The 5,981-nt window shown below is 42.4% G+C and overlaps 1 pseudogene; it reads left to right on the top strand.

The window, feature by feature from the left end:
* Positions 1–4,827: 4,827 nt before the first annotated feature.
* LOC102847774 lies at positions 4,828–5,772 on the top strand (annotated as a pseudogene).
* Positions 5,773–5,981: the final 209 nt, after the last annotated feature.

The raw sequence follows: 5,981 nt of genomic DNA, 5'->3' as shown, positions 1-5,981 counted from the left end.
GGATAAACAAACATCCTTGGCACTAGCAGCCAGGAAATCAAAAGACATATTTCACTGGGCATGTCTACTGTCAAGGACCTCTCCAAAGTGCTAAAGAGCAATGATGTCAGTTTGAAGGCTGAAGTGTATGAACCTGATCCAAACCATAATCACTTGCTATGCATTTGAAAGGGAGCTATTGGTGGTAAGATGGTGTGCTGCAATCCCAGTGGTACCTTGTTCAAATCCATCAGTTGCTCTGTGGGAGAAGGATGGGGGATGGGCATCCTCCCCCCATGTGATTACTGCCTCTGAAAACCTGCTGGGTCAGTTCTGACTTGACAGTGGAGTTAGCTGCAGCTAATTTAGGTAATGATTAAACATGACAGAAGAATTGATGCCTTTGAGTTGTGGTGTTTGAGAAGAGTGCTGAACACCCACAGACTGACAAAAGGACAAATGCAATCGGAAAGGTGCATCCAGGGTGCTCCTTGGAAGCAAGGATGGTGAAATATAGTCTCACAGACTTTGGGCATCTTGTTAGGAAGGACCAGTCCTTGGAAAATGATGTCATGCTTGGAAAGGTGAAGGATCAGCAAAGAAGGGGAAGACGGTACTGGTGGGCTCAAGTACACCAGAGCTGGTCAGGATGGCACAGGATACAGCAAGGCTCAGATCCATTGTTCACAGGGTCTCTGTAAGTCCTAGTCAACTTGATGGTACTTCACAACACAATTTTTGTTTTTACAATATAAATAGAAATCCTAACAATTTCTACGTTTGGTTTTTAAAAGTAGAACTGGAGTTGAGATGGGTTCTTTTTAGAAAGTCAACAGAGTAGCAATCATCATTGTAAAAACTCAATGAAAACGTGTGTGAACTTCAAGGTCCTTCCCCTAGGACTCCTTACCTCCTTCACTGGCTCTCTGAGTCCCGATGAATTCCCTTTCCTCTCTAATCCTGGCTCCATTTCAGCCTCAGGTCCACCCTACTACACCTCATTTTCTCTGCAAAGTCTTTCCTGTTTTGTAAGAGTGAGTTATTCTTCTTCACTTTGTACTTGAAAAGTTTTCGGTGTGTACCTTAACCTTGAAGCATTTGCCACTCTGGTGTAATTTCTTATTTACTTGCTTGTTCCTCTTTGGTGATTACTAGCACTTTAGGGGAGGGGCATGAGAGCTTCTACCTGGCTCTGTTCCCGGCCCTGAGTACAGGCTTCCTTCATTTTTGCTGATTTCTGCAGATTTTCTGCCCAGATCTGTGCTGGCAGAGGGCAAAATGAGGGTACTGAGTGCCTGAAGAGAACAGTAGGAAATATTCAAGGCAAAATCATCCACTGAAAACATTTTGCCTGGAGCTGGCCTTGCATTTCAGAATTTTAATGTCTGATGTTGATTTTCATGGGGGAAAAAGAAATTTAAAAGTAGCCTCACTTAACTTTATAAAGCAGTTGACCTTTAAGCTAGTTTTTCTTTTGTTTTATATAAATCCAGAGAGGAAAAGTTGGCTTGCATTGTTCAAAATACTCATTTTCTTTTATAGTCTACACTCAAAACTCTCATTTCATACTTTTTCCACATAAAAGAAAGGAAGTGGGGGGTGAAAAGAAGCTCTGCAGGAAAATGTTTAATAGTTTCTTGTTTTCTGTGATCTTCTCCAATTTTGGAAAATGAAATCACTGTAACAGCCCGGATTATTTCATGGAAGAAGAGGCAGATGGGCCAGTGACGATACAGTTGTAGAGAATGAAAACCACGCCCTGATGAAACCCATCAGGTTTGAACTGAAATTGAAATTGTGTGAAGACACTACTTAATATTGAGAACCCCTGGTTTGAGAGCTAGCATTTTGAAACCCTGAAAAACAAGTTTCTGTGCCTCAGACATGCAATCGAGTCAAGACCACACCATACCCGTATTGCAGTCCCTGCATCTCTACTGGCCCATCCCTGTAGGAGAATTACGCACCAGGCGGCTCCCTTGTTGTTGTTGTTGTTGTTATGTGCCTTCGAGTCGCAACTCACTTAGGCCAATGAAATGTGCATGAAAACAAAGCGTTGCAGTTTCTTGCAGGATACATTAAGGGTGGCCATAGTGCATAGTTCTGCTTCCTGAAAGGTCAACAGTTCCAGCAAAACAATTAGGCAGTCATGTCCTACAAAGAGTTTTAGACTTTGAAGTCCTGTGGAGGGCCTATAGAGCCCTAATCAACTGGAAGGCAGCAGGTTTGGTATGGATTTGGTGGCTTCTCCTCCACTCACTTGGTTCCTGCCTCTTTTCACCAAGGGAGTGACATGTTCCAGAAAAAGGCAGAGATTTTTAAAAGTTTGGATAAAAAAAACACCACACAAAAACAAACAAAACTTGGATTCCAGAATCAAAATGATCCCAGGAGCTGACCTGAAGCTGACATGTAAAAGCAAACAAGAAAACAAAAGAAACCTCATGTTTTTATTTTTTTTTAAACAAGTAGGATATTAGCTGTTTTGTATATAATCTTCAGCAAGCTTGTACTTGTATGTGATATTAATGATACTGGTCGAGCATTTCTGTACTCTGTTGGATCACTTTTTAATGGATTGGGAACAATTAAATTTTTTCCTCCCCAGTGTGTTGGCTACATGGCTGTCTTCCAGATTTCTTGGCATAGCCTAGTGAACACAGACAGGGCTGCATCTATTTGCTGAAACATTTCAATTGCTATCCAGAATTTCCTCAGGCCTTGTTTTTGGCCAATGCCTTCAGTGTAGCTTAAACTTCTTCTTTCAGCACTATTGATTCTTGATCATATGCTACTTCCTGAAACTGCCGCTTCTTCTTTTTGGAATAATGCCTCTGTGTATTTCTTCTATCTTTTGATACTTACTTTGACATTCAATATTTTGCAATAGAATCCTTCACATTTTAACTAATTTATGTTTTAATTGTTTTATTCTGTTTTTGTTTTCAGCTTGAGAAAGGCCAAATATGCTCCTCTCCTTTGGCTTTCTAACTCCAGCTCTTTGCACATTTTGTTGTTATACTTTGTCTTCTCAAGCTACCCGTTGAAATCTTCTGTTCACACTTCTTTTGCCATTTATTATCTTTGTTTTTGCTTCTCAGCTTTGAAGAGCAAGTTTCAGCATCTCTTAAAACATCCTATCTTTTTAATGAACTTTTTGTTTTTTCATGGATGATGTCCTTGATGTTTTCCCACAATCTGTTTGGTCTTTGGTAACAAGTGTTCATTTCATCCAATCTGTTCTTGAAACAGTTTATAAATTCAGATGAGATAAACTCAAGGTTGTATTTTGGCTGTCATGGACTTTTCATTTTCTTCAACTTCAATATGAGCTTACATATGATGCCTTTGAGTTGCGGCGTTGGAGAAGAGCACTGACTATCCCATGGACTGCCAAGAGAACAGGTATGTCTTGGGCAAAGTGCAAACAGAGAGCTTCTTGGAGACAAAGATGGCAAAGCTTCATCTTTCATACATTGGACATGTAGCCAGGTGGGGCTATTTCTTGGAAAGGAACATCGTGCTTGGAAAGATGGATGGTCAACAAAGAAGAGAGCGATCCCAATGAGATGGATTGACACAGTGACTTTAGCAATACGTTCTAGTATGTTCAGTGATGGTATGGATGGCACAGGATAGGGAAAGGTTCAGTTCAGCTGTGTATAGGGTCACTGTGACCTGTACTCCACTCAATGGCACCTAACAACAACATGAGTTGTGCCGTAAGTGCCACATAAGATGTTGTGGGCTATAAATGGGTCCTTCACCCTGTTTTGCATGTTGACTGTTGATAACGAGCTCCATCAAATCTTTCCACTGATGTAATCAATTTTCTTACTCTGCATACTGCCCAATGAGGTTCATGTAGATAGTCATCATCCTTTTTTTATTTTAAAAAGGTATTTATAATGAAGAAATCATCGATTGTATGAAATTCTATTATGTGATCTCTGTTCTCATTTCTGGAGATTACTTTTACAATCACTGGAACTGTACATTGGCAGAGAACTTCCAGAAATTTAGCTTGCCTTCTGAAAAAGTTGTGGTACCAGGGACCATTTTGCTAATATGGATCTTGGCTGAAAGCACAGAAATAGCAGAAAGGTACTTACTTGTGTATTATTGACAATGCAAAAATTTTTAGCTGTGTGAACCATAAAAAAATGTAGGATAACACTGAAAAGAATGGAAATTCCAGAACACTTAACAAAGCCAATGTACAGTTACTTAGAGCAAGAAGCAGAACAAAGGGGTACTGCATGCTTTAAAGTCAGGAAAGGTGTGGCTCAGGGTTGTGAACTCTGCCAGCCCAAAAGCAGGTGGTTCAATTCCACTATCTGCACTACGAAAGAAAGATAGGCCATCTCCTTCTGTGTGATTTATAACCTCTGAAAACCTGCAAAATTGTCAGCTATGATTCAGTTCCAACTCAATGTCAGTGAGTGAGTGGATGATTTAATCTGTTTACTAATCATTTAAGAAGCTGGACGATATGAAGACGAATGTGGCATCAATATTTCAGGAAGACTTATTATGTCATGTTATGCAGACAACCCTACTTTGCAGAAAGTTGAAAATACTTGAAGCACTTACTTGAAAAAGATCAAAGACTATGGCCTTCACTATATCAGCACTGAGAAAAAAAAATCCTCACCACTGGGCCAATAGGCAACATGACAGATGGAGAAAAGTTTGAAGTTGTCAAAGATTTCGTTTTTGACTTGGATTTATAATCAACACCCATGATAGCAGCAGTCAAGAAACCCAAAGATGCTCTCTCTCCAGGCGTCCTCGTGAGAGTGACATCGTCTTTAAACCCCGCGTGGCAATCCCTGACGGACCACAGTGATGCCCAGGGAAGACAGGGCGACCTGGAAGTCCAACTACTCCCTTAAGCTCATTCAACTTCTGGATGATTATCCGAAATGCTTCATCGTGGGTGCAGACAATGTCGGCTCCAAGCAGATGCAGCAGATCCGCATGTCCCTCCGCGGGAAGGCTGTGGTTCTGATGGGCAAGAACACTATGATGCGCAAGGCCATCCGGGGCCACCTGGACATCAACCCGGCCTTGGAGAAGCTGCTGCCTCATACCCGGGAGAACGTGGGGTTTGTGTTCACCAAAGAGGATTTCACAGAGATCAGGGACATGCTGCTGGCCAACAAGGTGCCGGCTGCTGCTCGTGCTGGTGCCATTGCTCCGTGTGAGGTTACTGTGCCAGCCCAGAACACTGGTCTGGGCCCCGAGAAGACATCCTTCTTTCAGGCTTTAGGCATCACCACTAAGATCTCCAGAGGCACCATTGAAATTCTGAGTGATGTGCAGCTGATTAAGACTGGAGACAAGGTGGGAGCCAGCGAGGCCACCCTGCTGAACATGGTGAACATCTCTCCCTTCTCCTTCGGGCTGATCATCCAGCAGGTGTTTGACAACGGCAGCATCTACAATCCTGAAGTGCTTGACATCACAGAGGAGACCCTGCATACCCGCTTCCTGGAGGGTGTCTGCAATGTTGCTAGTACCTGTCTGCAGATTGGTTACCCAACTGTGGCCTCAATACCACATTCTATCATCAATGGGTATAAGTGGGTCCTGGCTTTGTCTGTGGAGACTGACTACACCTTCCCATTGGCTGAAAAGGTCAAGGCATTCCTGGCTGATCCATCTGCATTTGTGACTGCTGCCCCTGTGGCCGCCGCCACTACCGCAGCTGCTCCTGCTGCTGCGGCCCCAGCCAAGGTGGAAGCAAAGGAAGAGTCGGATGAGGATATGGGATTTGGTCTCTTTGACTAAAAACCAAAAAGCCACCAACTCTGCCAGCTTTGTGTGAAACAAGGAAATACAGGCTTCATTCTCTTAAAACTCTCTAAGCTCTCTCTTACAGTATTAAATGAGGCTGAGCATCTAAAAAAAAAAAAAAAGAAAGAAAGAAAGAAACCCAAAGATGTACTGCATTGGGCACATCTGCTTTAAAAGACCTCTTTAAAGTGCTAAAATATAAG

The sequence above is a fragment of the Elephantulus edwardii genome, unplaced genomic scaffold, assembly GCF_000299155.1.
Source record: "Elephantulus edwardii isolate Elephantulus edwardi_28Jun2011 unplaced genomic scaffold, EleEdw1.0 scaffold00010, whole genome shotgun sequence".
Classification (NCBI taxonomy): domain Eukaryota; kingdom Metazoa; phylum Chordata; class Mammalia; order Macroscelidea; family Macroscelididae; genus Elephantulus; species Elephantulus edwardii.
The sequence above is the reverse complement of the archived record's forward strand: the minus strand, read 5'-3'. Positions and strand labels throughout refer to the sequence as shown.